Source organism: Dasypus novemcinctus, chromosome 2 (assembly GCF_030445035.2).
Source record: "Dasypus novemcinctus isolate mDasNov1 chromosome 2, mDasNov1.1.hap2, whole genome shotgun sequence".
Taxonomy (NCBI): Eukaryota; Metazoa; Chordata; class Mammalia; order Cingulata; family Dasypodidae; genus Dasypus; species Dasypus novemcinctus.
The window spans coordinates 173,696,645-173,717,797 of record NC_080674.1 but is presented as its reverse complement, the minus strand read 5'-3'; positions in this window follow the sequence as shown (position 1 = coordinate 173,717,797).

Below are 21,153 nucleotides of genomic sequence, written 5' to 3'. Positions count from 1 at the left end.
TCTCTACCCCACAGGCTACAATTTTTATATCTTAATTGATTATTTAGTTTTTAATTCTAGGTCTCTAAGATAAACATGTGTGTATTGTTACTTCTTGATTTTTCAGTTTTAGCAATTTTTCTATTGGTTTCTCACTATGAAAGAAGGATTTAATCAGTGGTATGTTGCTAAACTGGCTCTCTGGAAAAAAACAATTTCTCCTTAATAGCTTGCCAGTTTCTGTGGTGTCAATTCTCTCATTTTGAGCTATTTTACCTTGTAAAATATTGTGATTTTGGTTAGATTTTGAAAATTTAGTGTTTAAATGCTTGAGACCATGTAAATGCTATTGACATCCTTGTCTGCATAGGTTTTTTATTTTCCAGGGGGTTAAATATTGCTTTGCTTTTACTGCTGTTTTTGAAGTCTTCTTTCTGCATGATTTTATTTTCTTAACCAGCTTTAGTTTTGGGGGTGGGTCAACATACATTTTTGCTTTAAAAATTTTTTAATTTATTATCTTTTTTAAAAGATACATAGAACACACAAAATGTTACATTAAAAGATATGAGGTTCCCATATACCCCACTCCCCACACCCCCCACTCCTCCCACATCAACAACTTCTTTCATTAGTGTGGTACATTCATTGCATTTGATGAATACATTTTGGAGCACTGCTACATAGCATGGATTATAGTTTATGTTGTAGTGTACACTCTCTTCCAGTCCTTTCAGTGGATTATGGCAGGCTATATAATGTCCTGCATCTGTCCCTGCAATATCATTAAGGACAACTCCAAGTCCCAAAAATGCCCCCATATCACACCTCTTTTTCCCTCTCCTTGCTCTTGGCAACTCCTGTGGTCACTGTCTCCACATCAATGATATAATTTCTTCCATTGCTAGAGTCACAATAATTTGATAGTAAAATATCAGTAAGTTCCCTCTAATCCATATTTTATTCCTCCATCCTGAGGACCCTGGGATGGCAATGTCCACTCCACCTATAAATTGAGAGGGGGCTTAGATCCCACATGGCTGATGGATGGAATTCTGCTTATAGCTGTAGACTCTCTTGGTTCCCTGATATGGTGGTTGACCATCCTCACTTTCCTGTTAGCTGACCTGGGTAAGTCCAATGAACCAGAGAGTAGGTGTTGCAACTCTGCTGAGGCTCAGAGCCCAGCTGGCACATAGACAATCCAGAGATTCAAGTCTCCTGAGCATACACCGACCCCAGCACCAACCACAGGTTCAGTAAAAGTGACAGAAGAGGCATACTTAGAGGGTCACATCTGATTCCAAATCCATCCACACTCAGGAGCACAAATTCCAAAGTAAGGCCCACTGGCAAGGCGCTGAATTCCAGACCACAGGACCTGTGTGTCTCTGTAGCCCTCAGGAGCACCACTACCTGGCTTGTGTCTACTATGGTTGTCTCTGGGATCCTGCAGAGATGTGCGTAAGTGCGACATCTCTGATGACCTCCTGAGTCATTTTGAAGTCTCTTAGCCATATAAACTCATTTGTCTTTACCATTTCCCCCTTTTATTCAATGTCTTTTTCCAGTTGCATCACCAGCTGGTGCTTGGTAGTAATCCCTTGGCACCAGGTAAGCTCATCCCTGGGAATTATGTCCCGGGCTGGGGGCAAGTAATGCATTTGCATGCTGAGTTTGGCCTAGAGAGTGGCCACATTTGAGCAATGTGGAGGTTCTCAGGAGATAACTCTTAGGTGCCCTGCAACTCAAGGCCTAGTTGAAATTTCAAGCACACAGGCTCATTAGCATAGTCATCAGAATCAAGGGTCCATCATTGGGCCATCCTTCTTCACTGGTCTTTGCCCTTGCACTTGGGGGATTGTTGCTTCTCCACTGGGGAGTGTGACAGAATTTCCCAGAGTGGGAACTCAGCACTCCCTCAGTTGTTGCAATATCATTCTTTTAGAAGCTTATCTCTGTGCATAGGGATCCTAATTCATTTGCTCATGTTTCAGAATAGGGAACAAAAAAGCTGAGTGAAACTCTGATTATATGAGTGGGGCTGTTACCTGTGAGTGTTACTGAAGGATGATCTGGCTGGACTCTTTCTCAGAAGAATCCCTGAGGCCTTTGGCCATAGGTCTTCTCTCTTAGGCTGGTCAGCACACTCTTCCAGACTTTTGCCCAGACGGTGAAAGCTTGGCTAACAGGGCTCTGGGAGCAAGTGAGGGAAGAGGTCTGATGAGTGAGGGAGGGTCAGCATGTGCGGACATTCTCATAATCCCATTTTCAGTATAATGTCATGCTCACAAATGCTTTTACTGTCCCCTAAACCAGAGAACATCTGTTTTACCTTTTCCAGAGAATGTCATTGGTATTTTGCTGGAATGTGATGATGAGTAGTCTCTCAGATGCAAGGAGTTGGGAAGGGGATTTGGGGATATGATTTCTTAGTTGTTCAACTCACTTTCCTTATTTTAAATTTTCTTTGCCACACTTCCAGAGGTTACTGGTACTTCTAGTGCCTGAGTGGTAATTTGGGTCAATTTTCAGCTTTCCTTTCTACTGGTTTGGAATTTCATTCTCTCAGGTGTGTCAAATCAATTATCACCCATTCCCTACTTTCCTACATTTAAAATTTTCTTCTGGTTTTCTCCTCCCTTATCTCCCTTTCCCTTTGGTTTTGTGGCTTAAAAAATCAGGTTCCTATTAATTTAAGAGTTTTTGGAAGGTGCATGTGTTTAAGCTACCATTTTTACCTGGAAATTCCCAAAACATAATTTACAAATTACTTTCACATTGAATTTCTAATTTCACAACAAACCAGTGAGGATTAGTTTCTCCAATTTTTTTGAGATAGGTAAGTGTTTTGATAGTTAAACCTTTTTGTTTGCAAATTAATGTAAGTAAATGTCCAAATTCCTTTAAATATCCTCATCAGCTCCCAGATTCACACTTGTAGTCTTCCAAGGTTGCTCTGGGTCTACCCTTTTGAATTCTCCCAATTTCTGGAATCCAAGTGTTCATTAGGGTTTGCAGATAAAATACAGGGTACTCAGTTAAATTTGAATTTTACATAAACAACATATAATTTTTTGTATAAATGTGTTCCAAGTATTTAATGGAAATACTTATACTAAAAATTGTTTACTTGAAATTGAAATTTAACTGGGCATCCTGTATTTTTATTTGCTAAGTCTGATAACACACATCTATTCAGAATGTAAATAAGGTCAACACAGGGTCCTTTCATATAAGGACTCGTTATGCTTTATGAAGGAAAAAAATTACCCTTTGGTCCTTGGCTACACACTATTTGTAAACCTGGAATTATTCTTCAGCAAAATCCTAAGAAAGGGAAATATTGCCCCTTTTCATTTACTTTCTTAGGTTTGCCTTTATTCCTCACCAGCTATAAGCTGACTTGAGTAATTGTCAAATTATTTTCCAGCAACACAAGGATTTCCATTCATAATCATAATCAAGTTAAATCCTGCCATTTATTGAGTTGTTACTGTATGCCAGATTTATTGCTAAATGGTTTATATTTCCTTATTTAAATCTCATACTAACAGCAGTTACTATTAGTACAATCTCTGTTTCACATATTGGTGGCAGGGTGGGTTTCAAGCAGCATAAATAAATTGCTTAAAAAAGTTATGTGATGGGGGGAGGCCACTCTTCCAGTTATCTAGAAGAGTGACCTCCCCAGTTTTCTTCTGAGAGCAGAGTTCTGTTGAAGGAGAAGGAAGCAAAGACTGTGAAATTAGTCCTTTTCATCTCGTGAATTTGTTAGTAAAATTTTTTCAGGACCTTTGGAATTTTATGTCCTTATGGCTGTGGAAGGAACGCATATTTCTGAGTTCATTGTCTGCTGTAACTTCCTGACAGTGTACCAGCTCTCCTCTTAGATGCTTACTTTTGCAGTCTATTGTACAAATTCAAATTCCAAAAAATTCTAAAGTAGAAGAAAGCTAGAAAACCAAGAAGACATGGACTTGTACTTCATTCTTCCAGACTAAAGATGAGTGGTCCTTTTCTGAAGGACTAAACCTAGAAGAACTTACCATATTGATTATTCAAAGCTATTGATTCACTCTTGAGAAAGGCTGAAGGTTGACCTTTGCTTACACAGTGACTCACCCTCAGTGCAGAATTAGGTAATAGGTCCGTATTACTTTTACTTCTTTTCTTAGGAAAAAACCCAACTAAGTTCTGGCAATAGAATGCAGCATTTGCGGGTCTGTGTAAAAGCTTCAGATGTTGTCACTCAGCATTTTTAAAGACCCCCAATTTCTCAATTCAGTCCTTCATTGCTAAGAAAATAAAGATGCAGTTTTCATTTCTTACTTAAGTAAATCACTTAGGTCCCTCTCTGAGTCAATTGTGTGTGCGTGTGTGTACGTTTTCTATAATGGGGGAATAACAGAGGCTACAAAGACTTTAAATAATGGGACATTAAGCTAAATCCCAAATGAGTAAGAAAACTGGATCTCTAAAACAGGCATGCTATGTCTCTTTAATCTGAATTCTTTCTTCTGTAGGAGGCAAAGCACAAAAGGTTAAGGATAGCTCAGCTGCTGACATTAGTCAGTTGTTTGACTTTGAGTAACTGTAACAATTAGATTTGCATTTTCTCAGAGAGAAAGACTGGGTTAGTTCAAATTCTTCAAATTTCAGTCTTCTGCATATCCTTCCTTTTCTCGTGTGTGTCATATTTCATCACATCTGTACTCTTATTGACCTAACATTTTAAAAATGCCTCATTTTCCTCTTTACCTGAGGTAGGTGGATGAGGAATAAAAGCCAGGTATGAAGGACAGTGAAGACAACGGCCTAGAAGAGAACACACTTCTCTCTAGGAAGAGGGCAGAGGTTGCGATGCCAGGCAGGGCAGAGGAAGTGGACCTGAGGCTGGGGGTCAGGCTAACAGAGGGAAAGAGTTCAGGGGAACTGGTGAGGAGCAGACACAGTCAGGCTATCTGGCAATTCTTGTGGAAAAGAAGTTTGGACCAGGAATAGATGTGATGAAATCTAGGGAACAGAGAGCTCTAAGACTAAAGAGTATGTTAGGTTGAAAGGTTGCTGGTAGGAACATAAGAAAGAAGAAACCTGGAGAAGCAAGGCTAGCTCTTGTTCCATCTTAAAGCATACCATACTTTTTTTCAGCCACCTCCTTACCTAAATTCCACCCTACTTTAATATCAAGTGACAGTTTTATGTCTCTTTCAGGCTTCCTGGTCTCTAAACTCCCACCTCCTACAGCCTTTCCTTAGGGAAGTGGGTGGCACCATGGGAATTGATGTCTCGTAGGGGAAATGAGAAGGTTAAGGGAGGGGAGGCTCAAGGGGACCGCAGAAGAGCTGAAGGATGGATTAGGTTGAGGGTGTTAAAGGAACTGGAGGTTTTTTAATAGTCAACCAAGAGGGGGCAAATGTCGACCACACCTGATGGAGAAGGTTGCCTCAAGAGTTACCGTAGTGATCAGTATCTGGTGAGTTAAGTATACACTATCTAAAATTTTAATAATTCTTCAGTATAATTACATCTACCTCAATATGTCACAAAGTGTGATGTGGTAAGAAATGCCCAAAATAACATCCCTTACCATTTGGGAAATATTGGGATAGATGCAATTATAGCAAAAATTGTCATGTATTAGTGCCATACTTACGTTATCTCATTCATCATCACAATATCTATTTTGAGGGCAGATCTTAGACTGCACATTTTATAGATTAAAAAAACAGAGACTCAGAGACATTCGATATTGCCCAAGGACACATAAGGAGATTTTAACTCAGGTTTTGAGAATAACTTTGGGCTTTCTTTAAAGGCTTCCAGCTCTAATGTTCTTTTCTCTCCAGAATGATGCCACTCACTGAAAGGGAAAACATCTTTTTAATGAGAAAGGCCAACTTGTAGGCTTATGCAAAAGGCCATTTGTTTAATACATTTTCAAATCCATAGAAATAAATGACTGGCATAACTATATTTTTGGTTTTTATTTATTTATTTTATTTACTTATTTTTAAAGATTTATTTATTTATTTAACTCCCCCCCTCCCCCCCCCCCCCGTTGTCTGTTCTCTGTGTCTGTTTGCTGCGTCTTGTTTCTTTGTCCGCTTCTGTTGTGGTCAGCGGCACGGGAAGTGTGGGCGGCGCCATTCCTGGGCAGGCTGCACTTTCTTTCACGCTGAGCGGCTCTCCTTACGGGGCGCACTCCTTGCACGTGGGGCTCCCCTACACGGGGGACACCCCTGTGTGGCACGGCACTCCTTGTGCACATCAGCACTGCGTGTGGGTCAGCTCCACACGGGTCAAGGAGGCCCGGGGTTTGACCCGCGGACCTCCCATGTGGTAGACGGACGCCCTAACCACTGGGCCAAGTCCTTTTCCCTATTTTTGGTTTTTAAATTTCAGGTAACCTAGTTCTCCTTCTTTATACTCTTATATTCAAGGAGCAAGAAAATAAGTTGGAGGAATTGAAGAATGAATAAAATAGAAACTGACCTTATGCTTAAGTGTTGGATTTAGAATACATGGATTTCAGTTTTTGTGCTACCACTCACTGCGACTATGGTACAGCTATAAATCTGCAAGCTCATTTTCTTCCAATGTATAAATAATAATTAAATAGTAATATTGATAATAATACTACTTCATATAGTTGTTGGAAAGGGACAAAAAGATAGTATGTCTGTAGCTACTTTTTGTTAAGAGTGAAGTCCTCATAGATAGAAGTGCTGGACATTGAAGATATTGTTACGTCTTTCACCAAGAACAAAACAGAATTTTGTTATTCATTGAATTCGCTACTCTCAGGCTGTGGATTTGAATTACAAATTTGGTTTGGATAGCTCTCCTTAACAAGGGTATGCAAGATTGCCAAATATTTATTCACTGTGTACTGTGTGGATACAGGCCAGGTTAGGAGAATTTAATATAATAAAAGCTCTTTTATTAGCCATTAAAGGAATTATGGACTCCAGGGATCCTAATATCCTATTGCCTTAGTTTGCTTAGGGCGGCCGTAACAAAGAACCACAAATGCATGGCTAAAAGCAAAAGAAGTTTATTGTCTCACAGTTCTAGAGGGTAGACATCCGAGGTCAAGCTGTCAGAAGGGCCACGCTCCCTCCTAAGTCTGTATGGAAGAATCTGTTCCATGCCTTTCTCCTAACTTTTGGTGGTGCCCAGCAAGTCTTGGTTTTCCTTGGTTGTGGCATAACTCAATCTTTGCCTCCACTGCTACATGGTCACCTTTTCTCTCTGTGTCTGTGTCTCATCTCCCCTTCTTGTAAGGCCATAAATTATATTGGATTAGGGACTCACCCTACCTCAATATAACCTCATTTTAACTAATTCCGTTTGCAATGATTCAATTTCCAAAGGAGTCATATTCACAGGTCCCAGGTTGAGGACTTCAGTATATCTTTTTGGAGGACACAATTCAAACCATAACACCCACCAACATTAAACTGGATCTGCCGCTACAGGAACTATAGTTAATCAGCAAATATTTATGAGTTCCTACTTTGGGTAGAGCGTTTTTATGAAATTAAGCACGTAATTGCCAGAGGTGAGGGCCACTGCCCACAGTCCTGCAGTACCACCCCAAGGGTATCATTTATAGGGACTAGGACACACGGTACTGCCTCAAGGTATGAAAAGTGGTGGCCTGCTCTAGGTTGAAATACATATTTTTCTAGTTTAGCAACTAAAATAATGAAAAAAAATCCAAACTGTCCCATAGGGCTTTCATAAACAATGAAAATTTGTGTTAGGAAATTTATTTCAGAGGAAATTCAGACATTTCAATTCAGAATCATCTAGCAGGGATTTTATAGCCTGATGTGAAATTCATGAAGGAATTCAAAAGCACTATTTTTCAAATTCATCAGACTTCTCATTTTTTCAACATAGAGAGAGTTTCACCTCAAAAGGGATTAGGAAAACGAAACAGAAGGTGATTGCATAAACTCTCTCAAAATTCTAAATCTAAGTAGAGCGTGATTAGTCTCTTCTTAAGGCAGGACAGGAAACCAGAGATGCTTCTAAAAATTTCAAAACTCCAGAGTCAAATTCTACTGTCTTCCAGATATGACATCTTTTAACATATACAGTTATTGGCAGTTGTTTTATTATTTACAATTAAGGAATAGAGAAAGTAAAGTACTCATATTGAGTAGTAAAGGCACATGATTACAATTTTATTTTATTTTTTTTTAAAGATTTATTTTTATTTATTTAATTCCCCTCCCCTCCCCCGGTTGTCTGTTTTCTGTGTCTTTTTGCTGCGTCTTGTTTCTTTGTCCGCTTCTGTTGTCGTCAGCGGCACGGGAAGTGTGGGCGGCGCCATTCCTCGGCAGGCTGCTCCCTCCTTCGCGCTGGGCGGCTCTCCTTATGGGTGCACTCCTTGCGCGTGGGGCTCCCCCACGCGGGGGACACCCCTGTGTGGCACGGCACTCCTTGCGCGCATCAGCACTGCACATGGGCCAGCTCCACACGGGTCAAGGAGGCCCGTGGCTTGAACCGCGGACCTCCCATGTGGTAGATGGACGCCCTAACCACTGGGCCAAAGTCCGTTTCCCTACAATTTTATTTTTTAAAGTAATTAGCCATCATTCAAATATTTCAGGTTGCAGTTAATTATATCCATCATATTCAGATACAAATAGTTGTTTCACTGATTGCAAATTTTATTTCCTTCCTTGTTGCAAAATAGTGACACTGAGTTTTAAAATCAGCCTAAGAAATTAGGGGCAACATTAGATATGACAAAACCTGTCTGACTTATAAAAAATAGGCTAAGAATAAAATTTTGCTAGAATAATGCAGCAATTGAATTAAATAGTGTTGTCAAAAAAGAAAGGTATACAAATATTGCTCTTAAAGAGTGATTTGTTTGACCCCAGATTGGAAAAGTTTCTAGGAATTGAAAGAGTATACAGTGTAATTATTGTAGAAAACAGGACTGAGAATGAAAGGAAACAAAACAAAACAAAACAACTTTAAACTAGATTATCTTGCTGGTCTTTTCACTTCACCTCTGTGTGTATGGATGGTAGGTGAGTAAAGTCCAGTTCAATTGACTGTCAAATATCTGATCTACAAGGTCAATTACAAGTCATCAACTCAATTGTTTGAAGAGGAAAAAATCTCAGAGTTTTTTCTTTTAATCTATATAGTAGCAAATAACTCTTTTGAAGAATCTTTGACATGTGGCAGGGCAATCCTTCTATTCATTTCAGGAGTTAAATTGTTATAAGGTGGGAAGTGGACTTGGCCCAGTGGATAGGGCGTCCGTCTACCACATGGGAGGTCCGTGGTTCAAACCCTGGGCCTCCTTGACCCGTGTGGAGCTGGCCCATGTGCAGTAATGGTGTGCACAAGGAGTGCTGTGCCACACAGGGGTGTCCCCATGTAAAGGACCCCCACGTGCAAGAAGTGTGCCCTGTAAGGAGAGTTGCCAAGTGTGAAAGAAAGTTCAGCCTGCCCAGGAATGGCACCACACACATGGAGAGCTGACACACAAGATGATGCAACAAAAAGAAAAACAGATTCCTGTGCCGCTGACAACAACAGAAGTGGACAAAGAAGAACAGCAAATGGACACAGAGAGTAGACAATGGTGGGGAGGGGTTGGGGGGGAAAGGGGAGAGAAAAAAAAAATTGTTATAAGGTGACCTTGAGCCAGGTAGCCAATCAGAATAGGATTACTATTAGAACATGAATCAGAATTTCCAGGGATTGCTCTTACTGGAAAAGTAACAATTATAGCAAATTCCTAATAAGAATGCTGGGCGGCTCTCCTTACGGGGTACACTCCTTGTGCGTGGGGCTCCCCTACATGGGGGACACCCCTGCGTGGCACGGCACTCCTTGTGTGCATCAGCACTGCGCGTGGGCCAGCTCCACATGGGTCAAGGAGGCCCAGGGTTTGAACTGCGGACCTCCCATGTGGTAGGCGGATGCCCTAAGTCTACTTCTCAAATTCATTGCTTTTGAACAGTTCTGAATTTTCATAATCTCTGTGATTAAATATTAAATAAATTCGTTATAAATAATGAGGTAATTTAAAAATCATTTAAACAAATGAATATTTACATATGCAAATGTTTATTGTTGCACTGAAAACTCTTCCCTTATGCAGTCATTTTATCATTGAACAAAACAGCTCTAAAATAATGCTAGGAAAGGCTGTGATGATCATCTCATTCAACATCCTTAAGTTAACTAAGGAAATCAAGCAACGCAAAGAAGGAGTTGCCCGAAGTCACCCACTTCTTTTTCAAAATTGCCTTCAGAAGCACATAAGAAAAATCACTGATTATATACAGATAAACATAATTTTTGACCAAAATGGATTAACACATTTCTTTTTTTAAAAAAGATTTATTTACTGTTCCCCCCCTCATGCCCCCTCTGTTTTGCCCTTGCTGTATGTGTCCATTCTCTGTGTATTCTTCTGTGTTTGCTTATGTTCTCTTTAGGTAGCAGGGGGAACCGATCCTGGGACCTTCCAGAGTGGTAGAGAGGTGCTCAATCTCTTGTGTCACTTCAGCTCCCTGGTCTGCTGTGTCTCTTATTCTCTCCTCTGTGTCTCTTTTTGTTGCATCATCTTGCTATGTCAGCTCTCTGTGTGGGCCAGCCCTCCTGCATGGGCCAGCTCTCTGATTGGGCCAACTCGCCATATGGGCCAGCTTGCCTTCACCAGGAGACCTTGAGATTCAAACCTTGGACCTCCCATATGGTAGATGGGAACCCAATCGCTTGAGCCACATCAGCTTCCCTAACACATTACTTTCAACTTTTTATTGTAGTAATGTTTACACAATTAAAAATTTTTCACTTTAACCACCTGCAAGTGTACAGTTTTAATCAATACCTCATTCATGAGACTTGCTTCCAAATTATTTTGGGCTTAAATTATCTTTATTTTGGAAAAGTTCAAACATGCACAAAAATAGAAGAATATAATGGACCCTAGTATGCGTTTCCTACAGTTTCCACATTTGTATTAGTCAGCCAAAGGGGTGCTGATGCAAAATACCAGAAATCTGTTGGTTTTTATAAAGGGTATTTATTTGGGGTAGAAGATTACAGTTACCAGGCCATAAAGCGTAAATTACTTCCCTCACCAAAGTCTGTTGCCACATGTTGGAGCAAGATGGCTGCCAATGTCTGTGAGGGTTCATGCTTCCTCTTCCTCTTAAGGCTTGGTAGTCCCAGCCTCTTCCAAGATCAGCTGTAGGCTGGGATACATCTTGTCTCTCTCCTGGAGCTCATTTCTCTCTGGGCTCAGCTGCTCTGTTCTCTCCACAAAGTCAGCTGTAGACTATCAGGCTCTCTCTCTTCCCAGGGCCTCTGCCGTGTCCATGGAGGCATCTCTATTCCTCTCTGCTCTTCTCCTGTGTGTTTACTTCCAGGGCTCCAGGAAAAAAAAACTCCAACTAGCCCTCTGCCTTGTCATTTTCTCTGTGAGTCGCCACTTACCAAAGGTGAGGGCATGCAATGTCCTACTGATGTGGTCCAATCAAAGCCTTAATCATTATTTAATCAAGTAAAAGTGAAACCTCTAATACAATCTAATATGCCCAGAGGTACAGTCCAGCTTACAAACCTAATCAAACATCTATTTTTGGAATTCATAAACAATATCAAACTGCCACCACATATCAACATTTGTTAGCCTTATTTATTTAAATTTTTAAAGATTTATTTATTTATTTCTCTCCCCTTCCCCCCCACCCTGGTTGTCTGTTCTCTGTGTCTATTTGCTGTGTCTTCTTTGTCCACTTCTGTTGTCAGCGGCACGGGAATCTGTGTTTCTTTTTTGTTGCACCATCTTGTTGTGTCAGCTCTCAGTGTGTGCGGCGCCATTCCTGGGCAGGCTGCACTTTCTTTCATGCTGGGCGGCTCTCCTTACATGGTGCACTCCTTGTGCGTGGGGCTCACCTACACGGGGGACACCCCTGCATGGTATGGTACTCCTTGCGAGCATCAGCACTGTGCATGGGCCAGCTCCACACGGGTCAAGGAGGCCCGGGGTTTGAACCGTGGACCTCACATGTGGTAGACGGACGCCCTAACCACTGGGCCAAGTCCGCTGCCCCTTGTTAGCCTTTTTTTTATCTATTTCCCATTCCTCTTATTACTACTACTATTGGTGGTGGTGGTATTGTATTTGCTGACATATTTTGTAGTTAAAACAAATCCCAAACATCATGTCTCCTAACATCAGTTAATAGTTTAGGATGTCTCTGACAGATGAAGACAACTTTTTTCTTTTTATGTACTGTGGCTGGGATTGAACCCTGGGACCTTGCACGTGGGAAGCCAATACTCAACCACTGAGCCATGTTGGCTCCCCTGAGTTGGCTTTTTCATTTGTTTGCTTGCTGTTTGTTGTTTTTTAGGAAGCACTGGAGACTGAACCCAGGACCTCCCATGAAGGAAGCAGGTGCTCAACTGCATCAGCCACATCTCCTCCCCAAGGACATATTTTTAACACAACACAATGCTATTATCACACCTAACAAAATTGTTTTAAAATGGATTTTAAAATGTTTTTCTAGAGTTAGTTGGAATCAAGCTCAAACAGTGGGTGTGCATTGCATTTTTATATTTCTTCTCTTTTAACCTATAATAGTCACTCTTTTAAATAATGTTATTTATTATTGCATAAACCCAGTTAATTATCTTACAGAATGTGCTGCACTCTGGATGTGGCCGATTGGTTTCTTTTGGCATTGTTTAACTTTTTCTTGACCGTCATATTTCTTGTAAATGGAAAATTAAAACTATTGGAGGCTTGAATAGATTCACGTTCTTTTTTTTTAATTTAAAGAAAGTGCTCGGGAAGTGGACTTGGCCCAATGGTTAGGGCATCCATCTACCACATGCGAGGTCCGCGGTTCAAACCCTGGGCCTCCTTGACCCATGTGGAGCTGGCCCACGCACAGTGCTGATGAGCTCAAGGAGTGCTGTGCCACGCAGGGGTGTACCTGCGTAGAGGAGCCCCGCTCGCAAGGAGTGAACCCCGTAAGGAGAGCTGCCCAGTGCGAAAGAAAGTGCAGCCTGCCCAGGAATGGTGCCACACACATGGAGAGCTGACACAACAATATGATGCAACAAAAAGAGACACAGATTCCCGTGCTGCTGACAACAACAGAAGCAGACAAAGAAGAACAGGCAGTGAAAAGACACAGAGAACAGACAACTGGGGTGGGGGGCGGGGAAATAAAAATAAATAAATAAATCTTTAAAAAAAAAAAAGAAAGTCCTCTGTACTTCTTATTACATTACATGAAGAGAAACAATTTTGTACGTTCCACTTTCAGATGGTGTCTGCCTGAGTTCTTCCTTATAAATTTCCTCATTAAATTTTACTTAGTGATCTCAGTAACTATGATGATCATTGCTTTGAATCGTTATTTCATTAGGAGTTGCAAAATGGTTATTTTCAAGTTTGATCATTCTTTCTGCATTTATGGGCTTCAAATCTTCTAAAAAGGACTTTTCATTCAGCAACTATTGGTTATGCTAAAATATAGTTCATACAGGAAAGTTGGACTAAATACTTGATTTATTCCCTTGGTAAATTTTCAGAGTAATGGTTTGGTGATACAGAAAATTCTAGTGATGACCAATGAGTTTTTTTTTCTTTTAGTATGGGTTTTCAAATATTTGCTATGTTTTAATCCCATCTTAATTCAGTAGAAATCTCTCCAGGTTGGCTCTTGAGTCCTTTGGATATCTTGTTCTTCAGCACAAAAAAAGACAATACATTAAGACAGAGACAAAATTTGTGACACAGAAACTCAAAAGGAATATATTCTAGGTTCTGAAGATAATTTAAAAGGGAAGGTTTTTGTTTGTTTGAAGACAGCAATGTTGGGATAACTCTTGAAAGTTATTCCTTTGAAGTGGACAATAGTCATGTGGGTGACCTTTTTGAAATATTTATTCTTGAAAATCCAACCATTTCCCATTATTTTATAGGCATACTTTAAAGTGTATTCTTCATTTTAAACAAGGTTACACAGAAGTTCTGAATATTATGCTACATTCCTGTTCATTAATCATCCCTGTCAGGTACTGAGGTTTCAGGGACAGAAAACCACACAGAAGAGGAGTAATGACTCAAAAAGTTGGGCTATAATTTCAGTTCCAAAAGAAAACCAATTTTATATTCTAAAAGGGGGAGTAGAGAACAGTGATGAAGGATTTAGATTCTGGATCCAGAAGAATATGGATATGAATCCTGGTTCCACCAAATCCTGACTCTGAGAATTTATCAAGTCACTTATGCTTTCAAGCTTCAGTTTTTCATTTGTGAAAAAGGAAATTAACCCTGATTTCATAGTGCAGGATTAGGATTTAATGAAATGATGGTGGTAAAGCATTCAGCACAGAGCATATGGCAATGAACAGTGAGAGCAGCATTTGGTAAAGATGTCTGGCTGGGGTAGAGGGTGCTGTGGAAGGAATTTCAGCATGATGGGGTTGAGCCATTTAAAGGAATAATCTGTTGGCTTTTCAAGCCTAGAATTCATCTTCATCACTTTTTAGGATTCTAAACTTAGAAAATTTCTAAGTTAGAAGGAAACTTAGAGGAACACTACCCAATCCCTAATTTTATATTTAAAATAATTGAAGCCTGATGTGGTTAGCAACTTATAATAATATCACTATCATGCAACCCTTAAATGACAGAACTAAGATTAGAGCACAGTGTCCAACAAAAGTATTGTGCAAATCACATGTGTAATTTTAGATTTGCTGGTAGCACTTCTGTATATTTTACATCTGTAGCATATCTCAATTCAGAGAAGCCACACTGCATATGCTCCACAGCCTCAAGTGACTAATGATTACTGCTGTGGTCAAAGCAAGTATAAAAGTTCAGTTCTCCTGAATCTCTGGACTGTCCATGTGACAGCCAGGTCCTGAGCCTCAGCAGAATTGCAACTCCTACCATCTGGTTTATTGGACTTACCCTGGCCAGCTAACAGGGAGGTGAAGATGGTCAACCATCACACCAGGGAGACAAGAGTGCCTACAACTGCAAGGAGGAGAATTGCATCCATCATCCATGTGGAATCTAAGCCCCATCTCGATATAGAGGTGGAGTGGACATCACCATCCCAGGGTTCACAGGATGGAGGAATAGAGTATGGATTAGAGTGGATTTACTGATATTCTATTATGGAACTATTGTGATTAGTAATAGAAGAAATTATATCATCGATGTGGAGAAAGTGGCCACAATAGCTGCTGATGGTAGGGAGAGGGAAGAAGAGATATGATGTGGGGGTATTTTAAGATCTTGGAGTTTCCTGGGTGGTGCTGCAGGGACAGATGCTGGGCATTGTATGTCCTGCCATGACCCACTGGGTGGACAGGGGGAGAGTGTAAACTACAATGTAAACCACTATCCATGTGGTGCAGCAGTGCTCGAAAATGTATTCACCAAATGCAATGAATGTGCCACAATGATGAAAGAGGTAATTGATGTGGGAGGAGTGGGGAGAAGGGGGTGCGGGTATATGGGGACCTCATATTTTCTGAATGTAACATTTAAAAAAAAAGAAAGAAAAATAAACAAATAAAAAAATAAAATAAAAGCTCAGTTCTAATTTCCAAGCTTTTGCTTTCTCTGCTTCAGCACATAACCTTCTTATTCTTTTCTAGATCAGAAATAATGGCAGTTGAAACATTCATTTTTCATTTGAAAAAAAGAATGATACTGTGGTCTGGCTCATTTTTTCCCTGTTTTTTTTTTTTTTTTTTTTTTTTTTTAAAGAATAGTAGATGTTTGTTTAAAAAAAAAATTCCGGGGACTGTCCCAGTTTCAGTAGACAGTTCTGTTTCTTGTACCTTTTATGGATACAATTGGTTACAATTGTCATTGTTCAATACAATATATTTAAGGCATTTGAAATGTCTCAAATGTAAAATTAGCTCATCTCTGGTACACCATACTATTGGTAGAAGTATTTTTCATTATGGTTACTACAGAGTGTTTGCTGATTAATCTTTAAAATTAATTAGAACCACATATTCCATAGATATTCTAGTCAGCTGAGATTTATATCCATAAGGTCACTAGAACCAAAGATAGATAGAAAATTACCCTTTTTCTTCAGCAATTTCAAAAGACTCCTGCAGCTAACACATCTCATTGCCTTCTTGAAAATAAGGTAAAACGAAATGAAATATTACTTAGGATGAAAAATTTTTATATCCTAATTACTATTATTTAGAAAAGATTCTCTAAGTAGATACTTAAAGAATTTTGATTTGTAAGCATCTTTCACAACTATTAGATACATCTTTTTTTTTTAAGATTTATTTATTTATTACTCCCCACTCCCCACTCCCCACTCCCCACTCCCCACTCCCCACTCCCCACTCCCCACTCCCCACTCCCCACTCCCCACTCCGGTTGTCTGTTCTCTATGTCTATTTGCTGCGTGTTCTTCTTTGTTTGCTTCTGTTGTTGTCAGCGGCACAGGAATCTGTGTCTCCTTTTGTTGTGTCATCTTGTTATCTTGTTGTGTCAGCTCTCTGTGTGTGCGGCGCCATTCCTGGGCAGGCTGCACTTTCTTTCACGCTGGGAGGCTCTCCTTACAGGGCGCACTCCTTGCGTGTGGGGCTCCCCTGCACGGGGACACCCCTGCATGACACGGCACTCCTTGTGCGCATCAGCACTGAGCACGGGTCAGCTTCACATGGGTCAAGGAGGCCCGGGGTTTGAACCGCAGACCTCCCATGTGGTAGGCAGACGCCCTAACCACTGGGCCAAGTCCGCCGCCTAGATACAGCTTAAACTTAATTACATTTAAGGTTTTCATAAGAAAACCCCTGTGAAATAGACTTTCCCCAACCCTGCCCCAGGTGCTCTCTTGTATGTCTTTAAGCCTGTAATCCTTTGCCCCAGGCCACTTTGACTTGTTTCTTACACAGTTTTAGCTGTCTGCAAACTACTCTTGCCAACAGGGCAAGTTCTGGGAGGATGAGCCTGAGACAAGTTTCCTGGTTCAGCCTTTCAGGCTGCCATCTGATAGATTGACACCAACCCCAGTATGTGCATAGAGGTTACTCTTCTCCCTCTAAAACAGGGCCAGCGACCCATAATGGGAGTGCAGACTGGCTCTACCTGTGCCAGGAGGGGGATGAGGGAGGAGTGTCAACTGTCTTCTACCATTATTTTTTTGCCTTTTTCAAAAATAATTTTTTTTAAATTAGAGAAGTTGTGGGCTCAAAGAACAATAATGCATAAAATATAGGATTCCCATACCCCACCTTACCACCAACACTTTGCAGTGGTGTGGAGCATTTTTTTACAATTGATGTTAGCATTTAAAAAATTTGTACTACTTTTTTTAACAGTAGTTACATTTATTAAAATTGTTAAAAGGTTATTAAAATAGAATTATTAACTATTGTCCATAGTTTACATTAGGTATATTTTTCCCCATATACCTCCCTATTATTATTATTATTTTTATTTTTTTGCAAAAAAAATTTTTTTAAATTCATTTAAAAAAAAATATTACATTCAAAAAATATGAAGTCCCATTCAACTCCACCGCCACCACCCCCCATTCCCCCCACAGCAACACTCTCTCCCATCATCATGACACATCCATTGCACCTGGTAAGTACATCTCTGGGCATCGCTGCACCCCATAGTCAATGGTCCACATCATAGCCCACACTCTCCCATGTTCCATCCAGTGGGCCCTGGGGGGATCTACAATGTCCCGTAGTTGTCCGTGAAGCACCACCCAGGACAATTCCAAGTCCCGAAAATGCCTCCCCATCTCATCTCTTCCTCCCATTCCCCCCACCCAGCAGCCACCATGGCCACCCTTCCCACACCAATGCCGCATTTTCTCTGTGGACATTGGATTGGTTGTGTCCATTGCACATCTCTGTCAAGTGATACCTCCCTATTATTAACACCTTGTCTTAGTGTTGACATTTGTCACAATTCATGGAAGAACATTCTTATAGTTGTGCTATTAACTATAGTTCTTTGTCTACAATATGGTTCACTGTTTTATCCTTCAAATTTTATTCTAGTAACATATACATTCTAAAGTTTCCCTGTTAACCGTATTTATCAGTACATTGAAGTGCTGTTGACTACACTCACAATAATGTGCTACCATCACCACCATCCATTTCCAAACCATTATCATTAGCCTCTATAGAAAATTTGTACAAGTTAAGCATCAACCTCCCATTCCCTATGCCCAATCTATTTCATGGTAACCTATATTCTAGACTCTAGACTCTGACTCCATGAGTTTACCTATTATAATATGTTCATAATAGTGAAATCATACAATATTTGTTCTTTTATGTCTGGTTTAATTTACTTAACATAATGTCCTCAATGTTCATCCATCTTTGCAGGCATCAGAACTTCATTATGTTTCACATCTTAATAATATTCCATCATATGTATATACCATCATATGTATATATGTTAATCCATTGCATCAGTTGATGGACACTTGGGTTGCTTCCATCTTTTGGCAATTATGAATAATGCTGCTATGAACATTGATATGAAAATATCTGTTGGAGGCCTTGCTTTCAATTCTTCTGTGTATAAACCTAGTAGTGAGATTGTTGGATTATATGGTAATTCCATGCTTGGCTACCTGAGGAACTTCCAAACTGTCTTCCACAATTCCCACCAGCAATGAATGAGTGTTCCTTATAGTGGCCATTCTAGAAGGTTTGAAATGAATCTTATTGTGTTTTGATCTGCATTTCCCTAATAGTTAGTGATGTTGATCATCTTTTCATGTGCTTTCTAGTCATTTGCATTTCCTCTTTGGAGAAATATCTATTCAAGTCTTTTGCTCATTTTAAAATTAGGTTGACCTTTTATTGTTGATATGTAGGATTTCTTTTATATTCTGAATATTAAACCCTTATTGGACAGGTGGTTTCCAAACATTTTCCCCATTTAGTAGATTGTCTTATCACTTTCTTGACAAAGTCCTTTGGTGCACAAAATTTTTAATTTTGAGGAAGTCCCATTGATCTGTTTTGTCTTTTGTTGCTTGTGCTTTGAATGTAAAGTCTAAGAAACCATTGTGTACCAAGAAAACTTGAAGGAATTTTATAGTCCTGTCTCTTATAGTTAGGTCCTTGATCCTTTTTGAGTTAATTTTTATATATTGTGTAAGACAGGGGTCCTTCACCATTCTTTTGCATATGGATATCCATTTCTCTCAGCACCATTTGCTGAAGATACTATTCTTTCCTAGTTGAGTACACCTGCCAGCCTTGTCAAATATCAATTGGCCATAGATAGTAGGGTCTATTTCTGAACTCTCAGGTTGATTCCATTGGTTAATGTATTTGTTAAAATAACAGTACTATGCTACTGTACCTTTGTAATATGCTTTAACATCAGGAACTGTAAGTCTTCAAACTTTGTCCTTTTCAAGCTTTTTTTTTGCCTCTTACCCTTCCCAATAAATTTGATAATTGGCTTTTCCATTTCTGCAAAGTAGGCTGTTGGAATTTTACTGGGATTACATTGAATCTGTGAATCAATTTGGGTAGAATTGATGTCTTAATGATATTTTAGTCTTCCAATCCATAAACACAAAATGTCCTTCTATATATTTAGGCCTTATTTGTTTCTTTTAGCAATGCTTTGTATATGTCTTTTACTTTCTTGGTTAAATTTATTTCCAGATATTTGATTCTTTTAGTTGCTGTTGTAAATATATATTTTTTCTTGATTTCTTCCTCAGATTACTCATCACTAGTGTATAGAAACACTACTGGTTGCTATGTTTTTATTTTGTATCCTATTAGTTTGCTGTACTGATTTATTAACTCTAGTAGCTTTATTATAGATTTTTCAGGACTTCCTATATATAGGATCATGTCATCTGCAAAATCGTGAAAGTTTTACTTCTTCCTTCCCAATTTGGATGCCTTTTATTTCTTTTTCTTGCCTAACTGTTCTGGCTAGAATTTCTAGCACAATGTTGAGAATAACAGTGGTGATACTAGGCATCCTTGTCTTGCTCCAGATCTTAGAGGGAAAGTTTTCAGTCTTTCACCACTGAGCACCAGGTTAGCTGTGGGTTTTCATATATGCCTTTCATCAAGCTGAGAAAGTTTCCTTCTGTTCCTATCTTTTGAAATGTTTTCATCAAGAAAGGATGCTGAATTTTGTCAAAAGCTTTTTCTAAGTCAATGTAGATGATCATGCAATTTTCCCCCTGGATATGTTAATGTGGTGTATTGCATTAATTGATTTTCTTATGTTGAGCCATCCTCATATACCTGGGATAAAACCCACTTGATGATGTATTAGTCAGCCAAAGGGGTGCTGATGCAATGTACCAGAACTCTGTTGGCTTTAATAAAGGGTATTTATTTGGGGTAGAAGATTACAGTTACCAAGTCCTAAAGCATAAGTTACTTCCCTTACCAAAGTCTGTTGCCATGTGTTGGAGCAAGATGGCTGCCAATGTCTGCAAGGATTCAGACTTCCTCTTCCTCTTAAGGCTCCATGGACTCAGCTTCTTCCAATATCAGCTGTAGGCTGGGATAAGTCTTTTCTCTCCCAAGGCTCAATTCTCTCTGGGCTCAGCTGCTCTCTTCTCTCCACAAGGTCAGCATAGACTATCGGGCTCTCCTCAGGGTGTCTACCATATCTGCTTCTCAGTGTGTTTACTTCCTGGGCTCCAACCTCCCTTCTTTGTGGTGCAGTTTCTCTGTGAGTCCCCACCCACAGAGTGGATGGGTACTCAATGTCCTACTGAAGTGGCCCAACCAAAGCCCTAATCATAATTTAATCATGGCCAGAGGAACAGACCAGTTTGCAAACATAATCCAATATCTATTTTTGGAATTCATAAACAATATCAAACTGCCACACATGTTATATAATTATTTTAATGTGTTGTTGGATTTGATTTGCCAGTATTTCATTGAGGAGTTTTGTATTTATATTCATTAGAGAAATTAATTGGTCTGTAATCATCTTTTCCTATCATATTTTTATCTAACTTTGCATGGAATATCTTTTTCCAATCATTCACTTTCAATCTATTTGTCTTTGGGTCTAAGGTGAGTCTCTTGTAAATGGCATATAGTTGTATCATACTTTTTTTATCCATTCTCTCGATTTGTGTCTTT